The sequence below is a fragment of the Canis aureus genome, chromosome 14 (genome assembly GCF_053574225.1).
Source record: "Canis aureus isolate CA01 chromosome 14, VMU_Caureus_v.1.0, whole genome shotgun sequence".
Taxonomy (NCBI): Eukaryota; Metazoa; Chordata; class Mammalia; order Carnivora; family Canidae; genus Canis; species Canis aureus.
In genome coordinates this window covers 34,909,787-34,930,767 of record NC_135624.1, presented here as the reverse complement: position 1 = coordinate 34,930,767, position 20,981 = coordinate 34,909,787, and the positions used below count along the sequence as shown (strand labels likewise).

The following is a 20,981-nucleotide window of genomic DNA, read 5'->3' as shown; positions in this document are numbered from 1 at the left end:
GGTGATTGATCATCTCTGTTCTCACACTCAAGAGAACAGAACAAAAATGAATCCACATGGCAGTCATAACAACAGACATCCAGAGTGAGAAGTACATCCGGGGCCGGTGGGTAGGTCAGAGTTCTGCTTTCTTTTTATAATATTCTGAAAATTGTGGTGAAATGACCAGCTTTAAATTGCACAGGATAATAGGAATAGTAACACATTTTTTGTTGGTGCCTCCTACTGTACTTGTGTGTGTGTGTGTGTGTGCATGTGTGTGTGTGTGTGTGCGTGCGTGCGTGCGTGCTTTAATCTACTCCAGTCCTCAGACTCCCTGTCTGAAATAACTTGGCTCCTCATTTTCCAGGAAACAGAACCTCCAATGCTGAAGTAGCTTCTTCAGTGCCACACACTAACTAGTAAATGGCATTATTGACACTCAAATCCAAATCAGTTTACTCCACAAATCTGATTGGTGTTTGTCTCGATGTAACCCATAATGTGTGGTGAAGCTAAATAAAATAAAATGCAGTGGGTGCAGATTTATTAAAAAAAAAAAAAAGTTGCTTCCGAACCCCTCGTGTGTGTACATCTTGCCTGGATGTCTGCCATGATGTAATTACCTTCATGAAAATTTTCTGAATTGGCATCTTCCCGCTTTTAGCCCTTTTGAGGAAAATCTGAAAAGCTATACAGATTCTCCTGCAGTTGAATTATATTAATATGTTTAATTAACATGAAAGCAGCCTTAAGTCAGTAGTTGAAGTCTGACACTGGGAAAACTCTCTTCCCCTGTGCTGCAAAACTTCAGCACTCGTCAAGGTTTGACCCAATTTATGTTGCTTGACTGTACAGGATGTGCTAACATTTAGTGAGTCCGGAGGCCGCAGTCCGCCTCCTGTGATGGATATGCCTCTCCCAAGCCTGCCCTTTCTAGATCCGTGAGCCCAGCAGTGTGCAGAGCTGCTTCAGAAGTGGGCTGGCCTGTCTCACTCTAAGACCTGTGGTTCACAGCTCATGCCTCCCCCACACCTGTTTATTCTCTTGACCCCTTAAACTGTTCATCAACAGAACATCAAGTCAGCATTCCGCGGAGGCACCTCTGCTCCCCAAGCTATTTTTTTCCGACTCGTCTACAGTTTCTTCCCTGGAGGCACCCCCAGCAGCACATAGCAGGGACTCTGCTGCTAGCTGTTGTCTGCAGCATCTGACAAAGTCAAGACCGAGGAGCAGGCAATGGTGGGATGGATGAGACCAGATGAAGCTGGGAGACAAAGGTCCAAATAGTTAGGATGGGGGACAAGGGAGGATGGGCAAAAAAGCAATAGGTCAGATGTGGGTGACTTGGAGATGTGAAACTGGGAAGGCAAGTCCAAAGGCAGCTTCTAAGTTGGGGTCTGTCATATTCGCTGTCATCCTATTGGCTAAAACGTTGCATGCTCAAGTTCAGTGGCCGCATGGTAGGAGCTACCCCAGTGCACAGACACAGAGAAAGAAGCGTGAACAAATCCATGTAGCAACACAATGTGGGAGCAGATTCAAAATCAGAGATGGCTTCCCCATCTCAAATAGCCTGACTTAGGAGTGAATAGAAGCTCTAATATGGAGAATGAGTAATAGAGGGTCTGGAAAGGAAGGGCTGAGAAGTGGCATGCAATGCAAGTCAAATCAAAAGAGTTTGGGGCATAAACTGGGCATCTAGAGTTGAAAAGAGTGGGAGAGCCACCAGCAGGGAGGGAGAGATGTCTGGGACCCCTCCAGGGAACCAAGCCATGCAGCAGTGGGAAGAGCTAAAACAGTCTGAGTTTCCTCATAGCACCAGTTAGGCCATTAAAGCTGTCAGGGAAGGAGAGAGGGTCTGAGCCCAGCTATAACATACCCTGAACATGCTCACAGGGATGGTTGGAATGATTGCCAGGGCCTTGAAACGGCTGGAGAAGGAAGCAACCAGTTCTCCCATAGACACTTTGCAAAACTGCAAAACAGCAAAGAAGCAAAGAGTTAATCTCTGGGAATGTCCCGCATAAATATCAGAGATATTACCAAGTGATTTGTGATCATCAAAGAACTGAAAAGTCCATTCACCCCCACTCATTTAAAATGGGTTATTGAAAATAAAATAAAATAAAAAATAAATAAAAATAAAAAAATAAAAAATAAAATGGGTTATTGAGCCCCTACTGTATACCAGGCACTGCCAGTGTCCCATGCCTGCTAACCTGTAGAACTTTAAGTCCCAGGGGTTAGCTGCTCCTTCTGTGAAATGCTTGCTTTACCAAAGCTCGCTATGCTTTCCCAACCCTCCTTTGAAAATCATTTTCTGTCTGGGAAACAATATACAGCAAGAACTTTTCCTTCCATGTTCCTCTAAGTGAGTTTCATTCACATTCCCATGTAAACACCAAAACACTATCTTCAATTCAAATGCCACTGCACAAATTTAGTTTTTTTTTTATAGAAGTCAGATGTGGAAACCCTCCACAAAAGCACAGCTTCATCATGAGGAAAATGGGACAGGCTGAAATCAGCTAAGACTTTAACAAGAAGCTTCTAATAACATCAGTGAATGATAACCACAATATTTAGAGAAGAAGCGAATGCATTTCTACTTAGAAGTGGTAGTTGTCCAAATCTTTTTCCTCATTGGCTCATTACTTAAGCAAAACTAATACTTACAGATTATTAACAATTTCTTTTTGATTATTAACAATTTACACAGGAATAAAATACTTGTGTTTTATAGAGAAATCAGTAACTGCCTGCATTTGGCAGACCCAATCACACCCACATGAGAGTAGTTTAATTATGTCACCCAAGATGCGAAATCTAAGTCGGAGAAGAAAACCAGGGAGGTTTGAAGGGAAGCACATAATCTTCCAAGTTCCACTGGGGAGACCTCAGTTTCAGAATCCATCAGTAATGTAATTACATTGATCTAGAAGCTTCTTTGAAACTATTTCATATGCGTCTTCTTCAGTTTACTAGGTGAACTAGTTTCTCATTTCTAGAATGCTCTCACCTAGGGTAGGTTGTATATCTTTTCTATGCTTTTAGGCTTATTCCCATCATAGCATTTGATCACAGGGTTTTACAAATGACTATTTTTTTGTTTGCTTATTTCTGCTTCTCCCCCATATGCCACACTCCAAGCTCCTTGAGACTAGCAAATATATCAAATATATAAGCAAATTATATACAGAACACTTCCAGGGGGATATGTGCATGTGTTTCCCCCATAACCAAGGGTCACAGGGTAACATTCCTGAGGTTGACTATAGGAAGACCCAATTGAAGAGGTGAAAGCATGCAATTCAGGCCTATAAATAAGACATTTTCTTTTCTAAACCACTTTTTATGTAAAATAACAAATTAAACAGCTAGCAGTCCCCTCTAAGAGCTTGGATACAAACAGCCTGTCTGCAGCACCTGCTGGGCTTACCTGCTGAGCCTATTCCCACCCTTTCTGATTATGTCCCACTGAACACTAGAGCAGAGATGGAACAGAGAGACACTACTGGGGAGGGGTGGAGTGTGGGAAAGCGGGAGTAAGTAAATTTAGGAATCTTTGACAAGTGCTGCACTATTGCAAGTGTTTAACAGGATTTAAATATGAGTTGGATCACATCTGTGTGCACATAGAACCCCCATCGTATGCAACACTTAATTCTCCCACAGAACACCTGCAAGCTTGGGTGTTCGTTCAGCCTTTGTTATCAATCACTGCTTTTTAGACCCTTTCTATCCTTTCTTCTCTCTAGGAGGTTTTGCTCTATATCATCTATGTTTTCAGAAAGTGGAAATCCCATCTAAGTGTTAGCTTTCCCAAGAGGCTTGTACATTAGCATGGGAAGCCCCATGGTACCCTTATCAAAAGGAGGCATCAACAGTGTCTACAAATCACAACCAGGATGAGGTCTGCTTACAAAAACCATCACTTCTTTGGGCAGACATCACAGCTCAAATGTGACTAACTAACTCCACAAATAGTTCCTGGTGAAAATAGTTCTTGGTGACCAGAGGTGGGGGAGACAGTGCAAGTGTACAATGATGCCACCAGCATCTACCAAAGTAACATGCCTTTTAGTTGACCTAGACATTTCCTATTAGCACTGGTAGTTAATTTCTGGGGATAGATAACCCTTCACTACAATGAATATGCCTTTAGACTAAAGATTAAAACTCCTTGTTCCTAAAGACTCAAGGTGTAGCTTTGGGCCTTTTAATATGATCTTTATACAGAATCCATCATTACTTCCTCGTGAAGAGTTTAAAACAACGTAGCTGAACAGAACAAGGTCAAACACATTAAAAGAGTTATTTATCAGTATGAATGAAACAGATGTGATCTTAACTCTAGACTCTATAATTTAATACTTGTATCATGCTGGACCTGCTTCACTTTTCTGAAATGCAAAATTGGATTAATAAAATAGTCTATTTCATCATTTTGCTAAAAGGATGTGGTGGTGTGGTGTGAGGAATGCACAAATCCTGGCCTTGCATATGGCACAGCACATAATAGATTCATCCCCTTATTCCCTGACACTTACCCAAGAAAAATTAGGGTGGATTACAGAAAAAAATATAATGAGAGATTGGTGAAGGAAAGAAAACACAATGGCAATGCAATGAAAAGAAGAAACTGAGTATCAAGGGTTATGTGCTGTACCAAGGTAAATAATGGAGGCACCAGGGAGCCAGGGGGATAGTATTTGGGGTACATATTAGGCCCTGGCATTGTACTTAGATTGTAACACCTAGGAGTCAACTTTGGCTCCACATTAGCCTGATCCTGAATCCTTCCCAACATCTTCCTCATCATGATTACCATTGTCTTTATCATTGCGGTTGCTCAGATCTCAGGGCCTTAACAATTTACAAAATCCTTTCTCATTTTTGATCCTCACAAGAGCCTTGAGAGTTGTATGGAGAGCGAATTTTCTTTCTTTCTTTTTGTATGTTCCTTATGGGAGTTCGACCTGCCAACCTATAGTATAACACCCAGTGCTCATCCCATCAAGTGCCCCCTTCAGTGCCCATCACCCAGGCAATTGTCTTCCACTTAGAATAAAAATATGAGACTCAAAGAGGTTAGTTGGCTGCCCAAAGACACAGAGCAAATAGAGGAAGATCTCAGCTTCCATCTCAGGCCATAGGATCTCCATTCAGCTCATCTCCTCTGTTCTGTGCCACCCTCAAGTTTAAATCCCCCTGTTGCCAATGAAGCCCCACTCTTATAGCATGACTTCCCTTAGGAATTAATAATGGTGATTCATTCCTATGACGTAGCTTGCAGTTGCTTCCACAATCGCTGTTTTTATCCTTAAAAAGGTTTCTACAAGGACCCCTTCAGTTGCTAAATAAATTGGCTTCCTTACTTGCTATTAATTACTCACAAGGACTCTGGCCTATTACAGAGAGTCAACACAAGGCGAAGTTTCTCTGCTAATTTATTTCATTTCTTCATTCTGTATTCTGGTTGATGGACCCTCTTGGCATTATAAATCCAGAGCAAGTAATTAACAACCACACTTTGAACCCGATTCTCTTTCTTTTTTCCTTCCTAACTACCTCTGTCTCCTTTGATCTCGTTCATTTTCTTAATTAACTTATGTGCATGCTGGATTTGTTTCCTTGGGTCTGTGTAAATTTGGAAGGTTTGGAAGTATGAAACAGGGAGGCTGACTTTACAGCAAAGGGGTAAAAGACGCTATGACCACCATCACAAGAGCAGAGCAGCAGAACCCCCAAGAAAGAACAATTAGCAACAACCTCCACCATGACAAAGTCACCACTCACTAAGCAACCACTATGTGTCAAGAGCTCTTCAAACTTGGCTTCTCATCCTTGCCATCACCTGTAAGGAAGGTGTCAGTATCATACCCACTTCAGAGACAGGCGATCAGTCTCATAGTGTGTTAAGTGGTCTTCCCAAGATCCTACAGCTAGGAAGTAACTCCAAAACTATTTCTGTTCCAGAAAGATGTTCTTATAGCGATGGCCCGAAAGTTGGGTGGATAGCAATCTAGTATCAAGAGTCCAGTGGTGTTAGTGGTACTCATGGTTAACCATGGTAATAACTGACCTGGCAATAGCCAGGCACATAGAAAGATAGACATGGAGGAGGAGGTCTCTTCTGCAAGCCCATCAATTCTGGTTGGCCAATAACCTCTCAGTAGCTGACCTCACGCAGGGGCTGGTGGTACAAGAATCACCAGCTTGGGTCCAAAGAAGCATGAACTAACAAGAAATAGGCAATTTTTCAAGACTTTAGACAACTAAGTAGATTCAGAGTGAAAATTTCAGATCAAGTGAAAGATCAGAAGAACTTAAGAAACTAAGGTGGGAACCAAGCCATATGGCAGGGCTTGAGGAGAGGTACTCACATTCTCTTGGGACAAGTCAGCCACCATGTCCACAGAAGCAGAGGTGGTCAGGCCTGCATGCCACCAGCTTGCAGGGAGGCATGACAGGACAGACCTTGGGGTCAGAGCAGTACTTACTTAGTCGAACCTTGATTCTACTACTGATTTCCTGTAGCATGTCCTTAAGTTACTCAGTAGGGCCTGAGTCTTCTTTTTCTTATCTGTAAAATTAGAAGGCTGTAACCAGTCTCATGATGGGAGGTGGGTTATGACAAAGTAATTCATGTCTTCAGTGGGCTTAGCATGATACCTGTCAAATGGTCAGCACCTAATAAACAATATTACGGTGGTTTCTACTTTGAATCAGTACTCATTCTTGGACTGAATGGAGTTTAACTTGTACTTGGGGAGTGTACCATTTATCCACTCATGTAAGCAAAAATCATGTGCCTGCCACTGAGCTTAGACTGGGGCGTGGCACCTTACTCATTTCTTAACCGTTTCTTCCATTATTTACTGCAATAGGGCTGACACTAGGAGCTTAAGAACCAGCACGTTACTTGATCCTTTCATTGAATTTACTTGTCTGGCTCCGTTTAACTTAGTAAAAAAAAAAAATATTAACTTCCTATAAAAAATTCTATAGAAAGGATGGATTAATTTATAAAACAATGTATACTTCAAACCATTCAACCTTGATTGTATTCAATGTTCAGTAGTTCAGATTCCGGACTCCAGACAGGTTAATTCATGAAAAAGATGCATAAACCCATTTATGGATGCAAGGCAGGTTCCGACACCACTCATTAACCCAGCTGGCTAGAGCTAGAATGACCTTGGTTTTAATCTAGCCTCCAAACAGAGGCCCGGGTTGGGTCACTCAGGTCACAGAACTGGTGAATCTTAGAGTCAGAATCTCAGCTCTCTCTTCTGTCTTCAGCTGTAGTCCTCTGTGGGTAATGTTTAAAGGAAAATTATCACTGGAAAAAAATAAAAGCACTGCAGAGCTACAATAGTCAAGGATAAGATCAAGGAATAACATCTTTGCTTCTTGCTTGAGGAGGTTGCTGGAGAGCAGGTGAGAGGGCTGATGGGACCAAAGACCCTCCTTTTGTATGAAATGTTCTGAGCAAGGAGAAGGCTGTATATATTCTGGTGCTTCTAAAAGGGGCTTAGAATTAGCCTAAATAAGCCCAGAATCTTCCAGAGGTTTGCTGAGCTAAATACATCAATAAATGTGACTGGGCTTTTCCTCCTCCAAGCAATCATGTCAGTCTCTGCCTCTGGAGCTGTAAAGACACAGAAGATGGACAACTGTCCTGTTTTTACACCTTGCCAAGAGTTTCTTCTCCTTGTGCATGTAGCCAACAATTTTCCACTGAAGCAGATGGAAAATCCAGCAGTAATCACAGGCTGGGTGCAAGGCCACAGATCTCATTTGTTGGGTGTTACCTAATATGCAGTCAAATTTCAACTGATCAGAGAAGGCTTGGGCAAGAGATGATATTGAGCTAGAATTGCTCCATACAGTGATTATCGATTATGCCTCTAATAGTGCTGCAGCACATTGACCGTGAATCCAATTAGAAGTAATTATACACTTTAAACTAATGCGTCCAAATTGAGAGGGTTGGAATTTGCAAAGGAATCTAGGAATTGTTGCATGATGATGGAATATACCTAAAGAGAGGGGAGTTACTGAGTTTTGTTGAGGGAAATACTATGCTCTGCAAAGCTGTGCTGGCAGAAAGAGCCACCAGAGTCTGTTATTACAGATGCCAGAATCCAAGAAATCTCAGGATGAGGGCAGGTGGCCAAGTCCAATAGATTGACAGATGCCAATCATCAGCATCAGCATCATAATCTCTATAATAACTATTATTTTATTAGGTACTTTCTAGGTTCCAGACATTGAGCTAAGCATTTTCCAAATAGCATCGTATTCAATTCTCTTGACCAAAGGTTGGCAATACGCAGCCCAAGGGCAGGTACAGTCTGCCCCTGTTTTTATAAATACACTTTTATTAGAACACAACCATGGCCTTTTTTTTTTTATTGGAGTTCAATTTGCCAACATACAGCATAACACCCAGTGTTCATCCCATCAAGTGCCCCCCTCAGTGCCTGTCACCCAGTCACCCCAACCCCTACCCCTCCCTTTTTACCACCCCTTGTTCATTTCCCAGAGTTAGGCCTTTTATTTACATACTGCCTGTGTGGATTTCACCACTTGGTCAGAGTCTGAGTTTGTCCCAACCATCGCGTTTAGAAGAATAGATGGAGAGCTACTCTTCCTGGTACTTCCTGCCATTCCCCAAGCTGCCTGGAAGACCTCATTGTTCCCCCCTACACACACACACACACACACCAGGCAGGGATTCTGCTGCCAAACCTTCTGTGTGGCAAGTACTTTGATGATTGCATTTCTGACTATACAACAAAGAACATATTCTGTTCAATTTAACCCATTTTCCCTAGAAATAATTCTTGAATGTGTTAGTCACAGGAAGCTAAAAGATAAACACTATAAAATAAAAGATTAAAACTGATTGCCCAACAACAAGGGGATGATTAAGCAAAATAAGTTGTTTATTTGGTGGAATAGTAAGTAACCAATTGAAAGCATCACTGAGGTCTGATGTTTATGATGTAATGCTAAGCGAAAAGGGCAGATTATAAAAGTATGTTTTTATAATGAAATCCAATAGTTTGGGATACCTGGGTGGCTCAAGGAGTTAAGTGTCTGCCTTGAGCTCAGATCCTGATCCTGGGGTTGTGGGATCAAGCCCCACGTCTGGCTCTCTGCTCAGTGGGAGCCTGCTTCTCCCTCCCCCACTTCCTGCCACTCTGCCTGCTTGTGCACTCTCTCTCTCTCTGTGTGTGTGTCAAAAAAATAAATAAAATCTTTAAAAAAATGCAATTGTCAATAATGATTCAACTATGATCCAGATTTTCTGTCAGGGACTGCATATACAATGATGAATAAATAGATATTTTCCACCTTCAGGTGGCTTACACTCTAGAGGGGAAAAGGACATGGGACAAAAAGCAACCCAACTGTAACTGGTGAAGCAAAAGTAAAGTACAAGGTGCCCAGAGATAGTTTAGGTTTTTTTTAAGATTTTAAGATTTTGTTTATTTATTTATTTATTTATTTATTTATTTATTTATTTATTTAAGAAAGAGGAGGAGAGCACAGAGGGAGAGTGAGAGCTTCCCCTTGAGCAGAGAGCCTGATGTGGGCCTCGATCCCAGGACCCTGGGATCATGACCTGAACTGTAGGCAGATACTCAACCGACTGAGCCACCCCAGCACCACCACCCTCCCCCTGAAAATAGTTTAATGAGAAGAATCTAATTTGAACTGGGGCAAGAGACAGTTCTGACACATGTATGTGCATTGGAATCATCAAGGAATTAATAGAGGGAGAATGTTGTGGGCAGAGGACAAAGCAGGGCACAGAGATCTAGCAGTGACAGCAAACCCACGGGATGTTTGAGAACCTGGAAGAGCACCGTGGCAGGTTTCTGGCAAAAAATAAAGATATTGGTGAAACATAAAAGTCAGAGACATGAGCCAGACCCCACCGTGGAGGCTGTGTTTTTCGGACTCTCTAAGGAGTTGAGATACTATTCTGAAGACCCTGAAGAAGCTCCTGCAGAACATAAGCAGAGCATAGTGTGACTGAGTTGACATTTTTAGACAATGTCTCTGATTGCCTGGGAGAACGGGTTATTGGGGAGCAAACTAAAAATGCAAATATGATGTACATGTGTGACCAGTACCATGATACGAACATGAGAAAATTCAACTACTTTGATTTATTGTAGATGAGATCTGGTGTTTTATTTTTTTTTCATCTATTGATATTCTTTTTATTTTGTTTTTTATAGATTTATTTTTTATTGGTGTTCAATTTGCCAACATATAGAAAAACACCCAGTGCTCATCCCGTCAAGTGCCCACCTCAGTGCCCGTCACCCAGTCACCCCCACCCCCCGCCCTCCTCCCCTTCCCCCACCCCTAGTTCGTTTCCCAGAGTTAGGAGTCTCTCATGTTCTGTCTCCCTTTCTGATATTTCCCACTCATTTTTTCTCTTTTCCCCTAAGGAGCCTCGGTGTCCATCGAAAGATGAATGGATAAAGAAGCTGTGGTCTCTGTATACACTGGAATATTCCTCAGCCATTAGAAACGACAAATACCCACCATTTGCTTCGATGTGGATGGAACTGGAGGGTATTATGCTGAGTGAAATAAGTCAACCGGAGAAGGACAAACATTATATGGTCTCATTCATTTGGGGAATATAAAAAATAGCGAGATCTGGTGTTTTAAACATGATCTATTTGAGTTTCTCTTCTTGTTTTCCCTGTAATTATAGTTGTTAAAAAATAATAATTCAAATAATTATCCCAAGGCAAACAAAATAGGACAAGACGACGCATGAGGCCATCGTGTCTGGATTGGATAAAGACCATCTAGAGACCCTTCTTCCCTGCCCTGCCCAGGCTGCAGCTCCTACCTGGGCTTACCTGGGCTGCCCAAGGCTGAAGTCCTTGCCCTGGGCTCCTGTCTGCTCTGGGCTGCACCCAATGAACAGCTTTTGCCATTGATTAAATGCTGCAGCTCGCCTGGAGTCATTAATCAATTCCGCCAGCTGTTTACGGCTTTATTTACTACAAAGGAAGCAAGGTAATCCCTGTAAACTCAATAGATCTAAATTAACTGCATGTTCAGGAGCCAGCTTAGAGAGAATTATTGCTCCCTGACTCGGGGGGACAGAGGGAAAGAACGAAATCGAGAACCTGTGACAGAGGCTCTGACTTGCTCTCGGGCGTCCGGGAGGGTCACATCACAAAGGGTGCTCCTGCGATGGGGTCTCTATAACCAGGTCTCTCAGCTTAGGGTTCAGGGAAAGCGCTTCCCTGTTTGGAATCAATATATCGTGCCAGGAACCTTGGGCCTCACTGCTCTCTCCTAAGCTCGGCTCTGCCCTCCCCTGCCCTGTGGGCCCGCAGGAGGCAGTCTTGTTCGGTGATAGACATTTCGTCCACATTCCTGTATTAATGATATTGATCATTTTTAATTTATTTATGTTTACTTAATGAAATGATATTCAGTCCAAATTTACTGGGCAACCCTGAATGCCTGGGGAAGAAAGCAATACTAACTTGTCAGGAACGGTGCTGGGTATTTTATGCCTTTGGATTTTTTTTTTTTTTAATCTGCCAGGCAAACCCTGTAAGATAAATACTGATGTACTTGTTTTAAAAAGAAGAAGACTGGGGATCCCTGGGTCCCCAAACCCACTCAGCAGTTTGGTGCCTGCCTTCAGCCCAGGGTGTGATCCCAGGGTCCCCGGATCGAGTCCCGCATCGGGCTCCCTGCATGGAGCCTGCTTCTCCCTCTGCCTGTGTCTCTGCCTCTCTCTCTCTCTCTCTCTCTCTCTGTGTCTCTCATGAATAAATAAATAAAATCTTTAAAAAAATAAGTAAAAAGAAGAAGACTAAGGCTCAAAGAGATGAAATACTTTACCTAATGTAACAAGAATGGTTAGTGGGTGACCCCACAGGGTTTCACCCTGGTGTCCTAATGCTCGCTTCTAGGACATAGCACCTTGTCATAGTATGGGTGGTTGGCACTGTTGGGTCAAATTGCTTCATAATGAGTCAAACCAGGGCCCCACCTACAAGACCTCTCTGTGTCCCATCTCTCTTCTCAGCCCATCCTTTTCCCCTCGTTCCTTCACCTCTTCCAAACTCCCACCATCACTACTACACATTTTAGATCTTAATATCCCCCTACTGCTTGCATTATCCCCAAACAAACCATGCCCTTATCTGGGCTATTTCTTCTGCCTGAAATGTCATGACCTGCTTCCCTCCCTGGCAAATTCCTCGAAAGCTTCCAAAGCCCATCTCTGTCACCTCTTTGAAGATTTACCTTATCTCTTTTGCCCATTCCTGCCCTGGGAAGAGTTAACAAGCCCAGTTCTGGGCCCTTCTGGGCACCAACCACACCCAAACCACTGCCCCTCTCTCTCTGGTGTATTCATCTCCCGTGTGGCAAAGACATGGGCACAGAATCAATGCTGTCACTTTGTCAAACTGCACGACCGTAAAGCCGAGAAGATGCTGTCGCTCCAATGCACTGGGCAGACAGAACTTAAACACATGAAATAATGAGACAGACAAACAAGCAAATAAGCTTACATCATCACAAAATTATCATCTTTCCCAAAGACAACAACCTAGTCTTTTCAGACGTGTCATGACATCAGGCAAAATAGCAACAGGGGGGATTTATCCCAAGTCCCCATGGTGTTCCCTCTTCTCGCCTTCTGTGCACACTTTTGTTCCTGGCAAGCTAACCAGGAGCAGATGGATTATGTAGCACCCTCTGCTTCCTCCAAAGTCGGAATCCAGTGTAGCATCCAGGCACAGTGTAATTGCATGCGCTTCCCGCCTTCGCACCCTTCCCACCCCAGGCTAAAAACACCCATATTCCTCTCCCTTTATGGGATCCTCATGACCCCCACCAGGTGGAGATTCGAGGCTGGAGGATCCCATTGCCGAGACTTCTGTGTGCCTGGTCATTCTTACGAATCCAGAGATGTATTCAGTCAAGGGCTTACTAGTCCTTTCACGCAGATGCTATTGAAATTGTCCTTAACCTAGGAGTAAGAATTTACTCTTTGAATACAGTTTATAAACAATAGACAATAGCCCTGACAGCTCTTGATCTAGGCTGAACAACAGACGATAATTATGACTCTTCAAAAGAAGTTGTAAGTGCTCGTGGCTCCTAGCATGCCCTTTACTTTTCAATCTCTAGATTGTTTTGCTGCTTTTGCCTCCTGATGCTTCTACAAATATGAACCTAATGATGAACAGGTACAGAGAGGGTGTGTTGCTAACCCATGTAGTAGAAAAATTACTATTTTCTTTTTTTTTTCCTTCAAGTAGGGTCCATGCCCAGCGTGGAGCCCAGTGCACGGCTTGAACTCACAATGATGAGATTGAGACCTGAACTGAGATCAAGAGTCGGTTGCTTAGCCGACAGAGCCACCCAGGCACCCCCAAGCTCTGCTATTTTGTAAGCACCTGATTTGAAGAGTGATTTAACCTCTCTGAGGTTTAACCTCTCTGCAGTTTTCCTAATCTGCAAAATGGACACAGGGCATCTTCCCCACTGCGCTCTTTTGATGATTAAATGAGATGAAGAGCTAAAAGCATTTAGCAAAGTTCCCTGCATGAAGTAAGGCCTCAAATAAATAAAACGACTCACAGAGTTGTTGTAAAGAGTCAGGAAGACACACAACACAAGGCCCCTGGGACTAGGTGCTCAGGAGCAGTTGCCTCCTCTTTCCTCTTCCCGACCCCTCAGTGATCTCCAGCAATGGGGGTAGAGTGACTGATCCAAGTAGCACCTCTGGGCAATTTAGCAATAGGTATCAGGAGCCAAAAAAGATTTCTAATATTCAACCTACTAATAACGTTGGAAGAAATCTAACCTAAAGAATGGCTCCTGCCCCCCAAACACCGCTATTTGCTGGAGATGTTATTTACAAGTGCAAAAATTCGGGAAGAACCTGACGTCTAACAGAAAGAGAATAGTTCATTAAAACCATTGAGACTCTCTCTGGGATAGTGTTAGGTAGGCATTAAAAATGACCCCATAAAGGTGCTAGAGCCACTTCCCAAAGCATGATGGAAAACTACCTATAGCCAGATTGCAATGGTAGAAGATTATATAGGCGTTTGGAAAAGCCAAGAGATAAACCCATGAGAATGAAAGTCATCGTTAGGAGGTGACGAAGTGGAGGCTAATGTGAAACCTGTTTTCTCTTCTCTCTCTTCTATTGTTCCACTGCCTTTACCAGGGAGAAAGAGAAACAAAAATAAGCATCTTCTGATGCTCAAGCTTTGACCTGAGCTTTAGCTAAAGCGATGAGGGCCCCTCGCTCCTGTAGGAAGTGGGGCCTGAGTGCCAGGTGATGATAACAGTCATCCAGACCCTCCTGGGTGTAATAACACTTTTCTGAGACAAGCTCTCCTGTAAACGAGGCACCACAATCCTCTGAAGATAATGGTTCTCCCTCCTCCCATTGTCTCCTCCGGGTCCTTTTTATCACCAGAGTGATCCTTCTAAAACATGACCTAATATTTTGCTCTTTTAGTCACAAAACACTTGGCTGGTGTCATGTCCTTCTTTGGACAATGTCCAAAGCTCAGAGGCAGTGCTCTGTGTGCTGGCCGGCCCCAACTACCCCCAGTCCTCAACAGCACCTGTATCCTCACCCCTGGGCCTTTGTCCATGCAGCATCTTCTCCCTAGAGGTCCCTTCCTCAGACTCCTTCTTTCGAGTCTCAGCTTAGAAGCAGATCCCTCCAGAGAGCTCCCCCTGACATCTCAGCCTACCCTTCCCTGCCCCAACATGGATACACGTGCGTGTGCGTACATATTCTTTCTAAATACCGCCACTGTTTGGTGGCACCTAATATACGCATGGCGATTTCCTGGGTAGTGGAGTCATATTTTCTGAAACATGAAGATACTTTTTCTCTTTGGTTCTTTTTTGGAAATGATTTCCTACCTATTGAGTCAGAGGCTTCCAGATCTTTGAGGAAGTTTAGGATTGTTAACACAAGCAGGAGAAAAGAGTCATGATCCTGGGCTCCCATGGTGGGTGCCAAGACCTCCCTACAAAGGGCCACAAGCACATAGGACCACACACAGCAAAATAGCCCCCTGAATGGAAAAGAGTGCCCACCTGGGAGGCAGTGTACTTGTTTTCTAGTGCTACCACAACAAATTGCCATAGATTGTACCTAAAACAATACCCACTTATTATTTCATTCCTTAAGGTCAAAAGTCTGGAGATAGTGCGGATCAGCAGTCCTCTGGGCTCTTACAAGGTCAAAATAAATGTGTCAGCAGACTTGCCTTCCTTCCTAGAGGCTCTGGTGATCAATCTACTTCCAACCCCGCTCAGGAATTTGGCCGCATTCAGTTCCATGTGGCTGTAGAACTGAAGTCCCCATCCTTGCCGACAGTCAGCAGGGCCCGCCTTTGCTTTTAGAGACTGCCCTCTCCGCCTTCTCATGCTTTGCATGTGGCCCCTCCAGCATTAGGGGATCCAATCCTTGTCACACTCTGAATTACTCGGACTTCTCCTGCTACATCCCTTTCACTCCAGCTGGAAAAAATTCTCTGCTTTTAAGGGTTCATGTGATTAGACTGAAAATCCAAGATAATCTCCAGATGGTGAAGTCTATAACCTTCACTGTATCTGCAAAGTCCTTCTTGCCACAGAAAGTAGCATAATCTCAGAATTCAGGGACCAGAGCATGGACATATTGGGGTGTGGAGGGTTCTGTCTACCATGGGAGGCCAAGGCCAGAGGATGTCTGTGGACCCTTTTCCTAAAAAACCACAGGTCGTATCAGCCACACACCCCTTCCTACAACCAAATCCGTTCTAAGTCGGAAGCAAGGGATGGATGGAATCTGTAAGCCGGAGCATTACTCAGGCTAAAGAAGCTGCTGTGTTTTTCTGCCCTGGGCTCAGACCTGGTTTGCCAACAGAACTGTACAAACATCTTTTTCTTCTACCCAACAAACATTGGCTTATGAGGAAAAGAAACATTATAAAAGAAATAACGCAACTATAATTGATAGCCTTCACATCAAGGCTCATTTTATCAGGCTTATAAGATTTTGTGAAGAATATATGAAATGATATCAAAAATAGCCTGACAGATAAAAAAATAAATATTATACCTTCTAAGGTGGATTTCCTAGTAAAAGTGTTCAAAAGTGATCTAGAGAAGGAAGAAGGTTCATGAAGACCCATCCTAGAACGAGAGAGGAAAATCCCAAAGGAAATTCTAGGAACTATGTTCCCAAAACGTATGTGTAGGGATGACTGTGACAATCCTGTGAGATTTAAGAACTCCTGTCAGAGAGGTAGGAAAGCCAGCGTCTGGCTTTTCCCTAGTGATCTTGTCTCTTTACCTCTATGGATCATTAGAGAAAACCACTTTTAGTTTTAAAAATATCCAAAAGAAGGAAATGAAGAGCTTTTGAAACCATGTCCCATTCCAAAGTAATGTGAGCAGAAGAGAAAGTCCACCCTTACAGTGGGTGGTGGTAGCTTCCAGAAAGAACAGCTTGGGGGCAGGGGTGCAACAGGAAGACGGAGTCCCAGAGTCCCTGTGTTCCATCTCTGCTGTCTGACATAAATGCAAGGCCTCATCACTTCCCCTTGTACAAATGAAACTATTCAGATGTGTATTCACACTTGCATTTTTACCTCCAACTAATCTTGAGCAGTTGGTTCTCTACCCATCAGGGACTGGAGCAAGGATGTGAAAGTGCTGGATGAGCAGGGGTCCACAGAGCAGCGTGAGAAGACTGTAACCAAGACAGAATGCAAAGGGTCAACCCCGGGAGCCTCAGCTCGGAGTCCAGGCATAAGGAAGAGAGAAAGACAAACATTAGAATTTGTGAAAGTTATTCACTGAGGCTTCACATTTATATGTCACTTAATCCTCACTGAAGTAGAGCCCGTAAGACCAGCATACAGATGTGCAAACAGAGCTGCGAGGTGACAAGACATGTGAAGTCTTTGGGGTGGACCTGCTGGGCTAGGAGGGACCCGCCAGGGACCCCCCAGTGCTTCCCTGAGGCTGAGGCACTTGGCAGTACATCCCACGCCTCGCTGGCCGTGGACTGAGAAAATGTCCCTCCTTTCCTTTCTTCTGCAGGTTGGATCAGTTCTATTTTAGCACAGATCTTTTGGGAAAGACACAACTTAATAAATAAAAATAGTTACCAGTTGTTCTTGCCTTCAAGGAAGCATAAAACCTTTTGTTTTCAAGGCCATTTTCCTAAGAATGGCTCGTTTCATTGTCATGGCAACTTCTGAATGTGGGCAAGGAAACTGCTCAGGGCACCCAGACGGTGGAGAGGTCTCAGTAAAGCAGGAATCAGCCGGCCAAGACGTCAGAGGTTAAGTTGAGAGTTACAGATCGATTTACTATAAGGTAGTTTAAAGATATTTTCAATTTAAAATTGCGTATCCAGGGCGCCTGGCTGGCTCAGTCACTTAAGCATCCGCCTTCAGCTCAGGTCATGATTACGGGGTCCTGGGATCAGTTCCCTCATCAGGTTCCCTGTGCTGCAGGGAGTCTGCTTCTCTCTCTCCCTCCAGCTCTCCTCCTGCTCATGCTCTCTCTCTCTGAAATAAATAAATAAAATAATTAAAAAAAATAAAACAATAACAAAAATAAAATTGCTTGTCAAATAACTCTCTTATGGACTTGTGTGTCTCCCCAAGGAAGCTGAGAGATTTCAGAGCACACAGAGGCTCTCCTTCATTCTGTGGTTAGAATAGTGTCTGGCTTGCCACGGGTGTGCAATAAAATATATAATAAACACATGAATGATTAAAATAATAAATGAGTGAATAAGTGGAATCGAGCACTCTGTTATTGTCGAAAATTACCAAATATGGGGTGCCTGGCTGGCTCAGTCAGAAGAGTGTATGACTTTTGATCTCAGGGTTGTGAATTTGAGCCCCACGTGGGATGTAGAGATTACTTAAATAAATAAAACTTTAAAAAAACAAAAGAAAAGAAAATCACCAAATGTTGGAGAAAGGTGTCTAGTTCAGGGATTCTCAATCCTGAGATTTCTTATGTGCCCCTAAGGGATATAAGGACAGTACCAGTCAAACTTTGACACAAGATTTCCACTTGAGGGAGTTAATTTATCCAGTGCAAATGCTGGAGCTAAATTAGGGGAAGAACTTGGCTCTTAGTTATTCATATACTCGACTAAGACATCACTTTTAGCTTTCCATAAATTATCTAAACAAAAACATGAAATTTAAAAATCCTCACTGAATACTCAACTATACCAAGAGTATGTTCGCAAATCCCAGTAGATCCATGGACCACAGTGTATGAAACACTTGGCTAGTCCAGCTCCGTCAGTTTACGGAGAAACAAGACTATAAAAGTAAATGACTTTCCCAACATCACCGTATTTAGTGGCAGATCAAATTTGAGAAGGCAGGTGTTTTGGCTCCTAGTACAGTGCTCTTTTCCAGCAAACTGGCCAGTAATCTAACAGCAGGCTAAAAGAATGTGCTGTGACACCAAATTAAGTGTTTAAAATAATATATTTGGAGAGTAAACCAATGACCACAGCCTCTTTGTCACTGGCTCCTAACTGACTGGCCCGAGACCACTGGCCCCACAGGGTCTCTGGCTCACCCTGCAGCAGAGGAAAGGGCCCGAGTTCTCCTCCCAGCCAGTCAGGGCAGCAGAGACTCAGCACTGGAACTCATTATAGTCCAAGTGCAGAGACTGCAGAGTTCCAGTTCCCCTGAGGCACCATGGTTTTCCTCTGTTTGTGAAGAAAAAATGAAGAGTAAGCAAAATTAGTACATTATTTTATATGCAATACGTTTAGAATCATTACGTTGATCAATGGAGGCTGAAACACAGTCTCTGGTTTTACTGCATTCTCAAGATTTGGATGATGCATAATGACACGGATTGAGGCTCAGACAAACAAAATTCAAGGCAGAGATTAATTGGGCAAATGTTTTGTCGTTTGAGAAAAAAAAGCATATAGTTTGATTCCCAAGTTTCAATAAGAGTACGGCACAACAATGAGCATGTTTTCTCTTCTGATATTTCTATGCGACCTATGGCTAAAAGCAAGAGGTTAATTATCAAGTCAGCATATATTTTTGCATTACACATAAGAATAGAAAGTTGTTTGGGGCCGTATAACATTGAACAGAAGGAGAAGACTATGAGAACCCTCACTCCTTTCTTCTGATATTTGCAGTTTTCCGATACTGTTTTGTGTCCAAATTTCCTGTGTCCTTTGCTGCAAGATAGCAGGTTGTGCTGTGGTGGCCAAGATTGTTGGTTCTCACACCAGCCCAGCAGGGACCCAGGGAAGGAAGGGGCAGGCACTCCAGATGGGCAGGCGGCAGGTCAGACAAGCAGGGGGACTTACACAGGAGAAGCAACTCCCTTCTTCTCAGAGCTAAGAGCACAAGCGGCCCAAGAGAAGCTGCAGAGGGGTGGGGAGGCGAAGCAGTGACAGGCCCCCACCTCTGCCCTGAGCCAGCAGGTAAATAAGATCAGGTGCCACGTGCTGCTCCATTTCCACCCCCGCCCCCCGAAGGGTGGACAGTTGTCCCTGTTTACCTGGAACTGTCCTGGTTTAGCATAGAAAGTCCCATGTCTAGAAAAACCCCTCAGTCCTGGGCAAACAGAGATTGTTGGTCACCTTGCCTCCCAATTTTGCACTAGAATCTCTCTTGTGCTCCCCCCCCCACCCCGACCTCCGTTCCTGCAATATGCTGGAGAGAAGATTCTAGACAATGTAGTAAGTACACTTGGGTTGACTCAATACAAAGACACCGCAAAGGAGAAGCAGTGGTCATCTTTTCTCTCTCTAAATACAATTCTTGCTTAAAATCTCAGCAGATGGCAGGGCTTCTGGCTTTGTGGAAAACTTTCTGTAGGACTTGGAAGGCCTGGAGATTCTTAACAGTCACCCCTGAAGATGGAAGGAATAATCCTGCAGGTCATTTCTCCAGCCTATGCCTGGAAACCCATGCTCGCATCACCATTAGGAAATACCACTCATGGTGTCTATTTCTAGCTCCCATGGGTAAATGTCTATCAGAAATGCAGAAAAGCCAGCTGCCCAGAGTGTGAGGAAGCCTAGGCCTGCATTGTCCAAGATGTGGTGGCTCACTGAGCACTGGAAATGTGGCCACCCTGGGAACTGGGAAGTTCCCTGAGCGTAAGAATGGATGTGGGATTTCTAAGACATAGCGAAAAGAAAAGAAGGCCCCAAAATGCCATTAACAATGATTTATATTGACCACATGTTGAAATGGTAATATTTTGGACATATTCAGTTAAATAAAACATATTATGAAAAAAAATCTCAGTAGAAACTATTTGATTGTATATGGCATAAGATACAGTTAAGGATATATATATATACATATATATATATATATATAAAATAAGATTAAAAAATAGGAGTAGCCATGAATTTTGTCCTTTGCTATTTCCAATCACTACTCAACCAAATGCTTGGCTGCCTTTCTACTTTCAGGGGTTCTTTGTAACCTCCTTCCACCTCCCGTGCTTTTAGATTGAGGAGCTCTGGGCCTCAAGACTATTGATAGTCGCTGATGGATACGAGCAGCTTGGGCACAGGAGTCCTTGTGGACATTCTTTCTGCTGTCATTTTCACTGAGGACTGTTCCTGGAGGCTTTGCCTCATGGGGGCACCTCAGTCCGTCACGAAGGCCTTCCAGGGAATGGATCAAGTGCTGCTGCTTGTCCCGTGCTACCCATTGCCATTGCCTATTCGCTTGCACTGTTGTGTTGGGGAAGGGCACTTTCCTCTTCTGTGCCGGAGCATGAATGACTGAGACAAGACGATTGTGCATCTGTCATCTCCCATCGTGACTTACTCCCAGCGGGAAACAGGTGTCACAGTCAACAGGGACGATAGAAGGGTTTCACGCCACAACTGTTACTAAGACATGGGCAGAGCTAAGGACAACCAGCGAGGGGTGAAGGAACCT

The 20,981-nt window shown here is 43.6% G+C and overlaps 1 long non-coding RNA gene across 1 annotated transcript; it reads right to left on the bottom strand.

Moving 5' to 3' along the window:
• Positions 1–238: 238 nt before the first annotated feature.
• On the bottom strand, positions 239–17,561 carry LOC144282904 (uncharacterized). Its single transcript, XR_013351319.1, has 4 exons — positions 17,184–17,561; positions 16,662–16,762; positions 1,862–1,957; positions 239–1,246 (listed from the first exon to the last, which is right to left on the bottom strand). It is a non-coding gene; the product is annotated as an uncharacterized LOC144282904 (long non-coding RNA).
• Between the last annotated feature and the right edge of the window lie 3,420 nt (positions 17,562–20,981).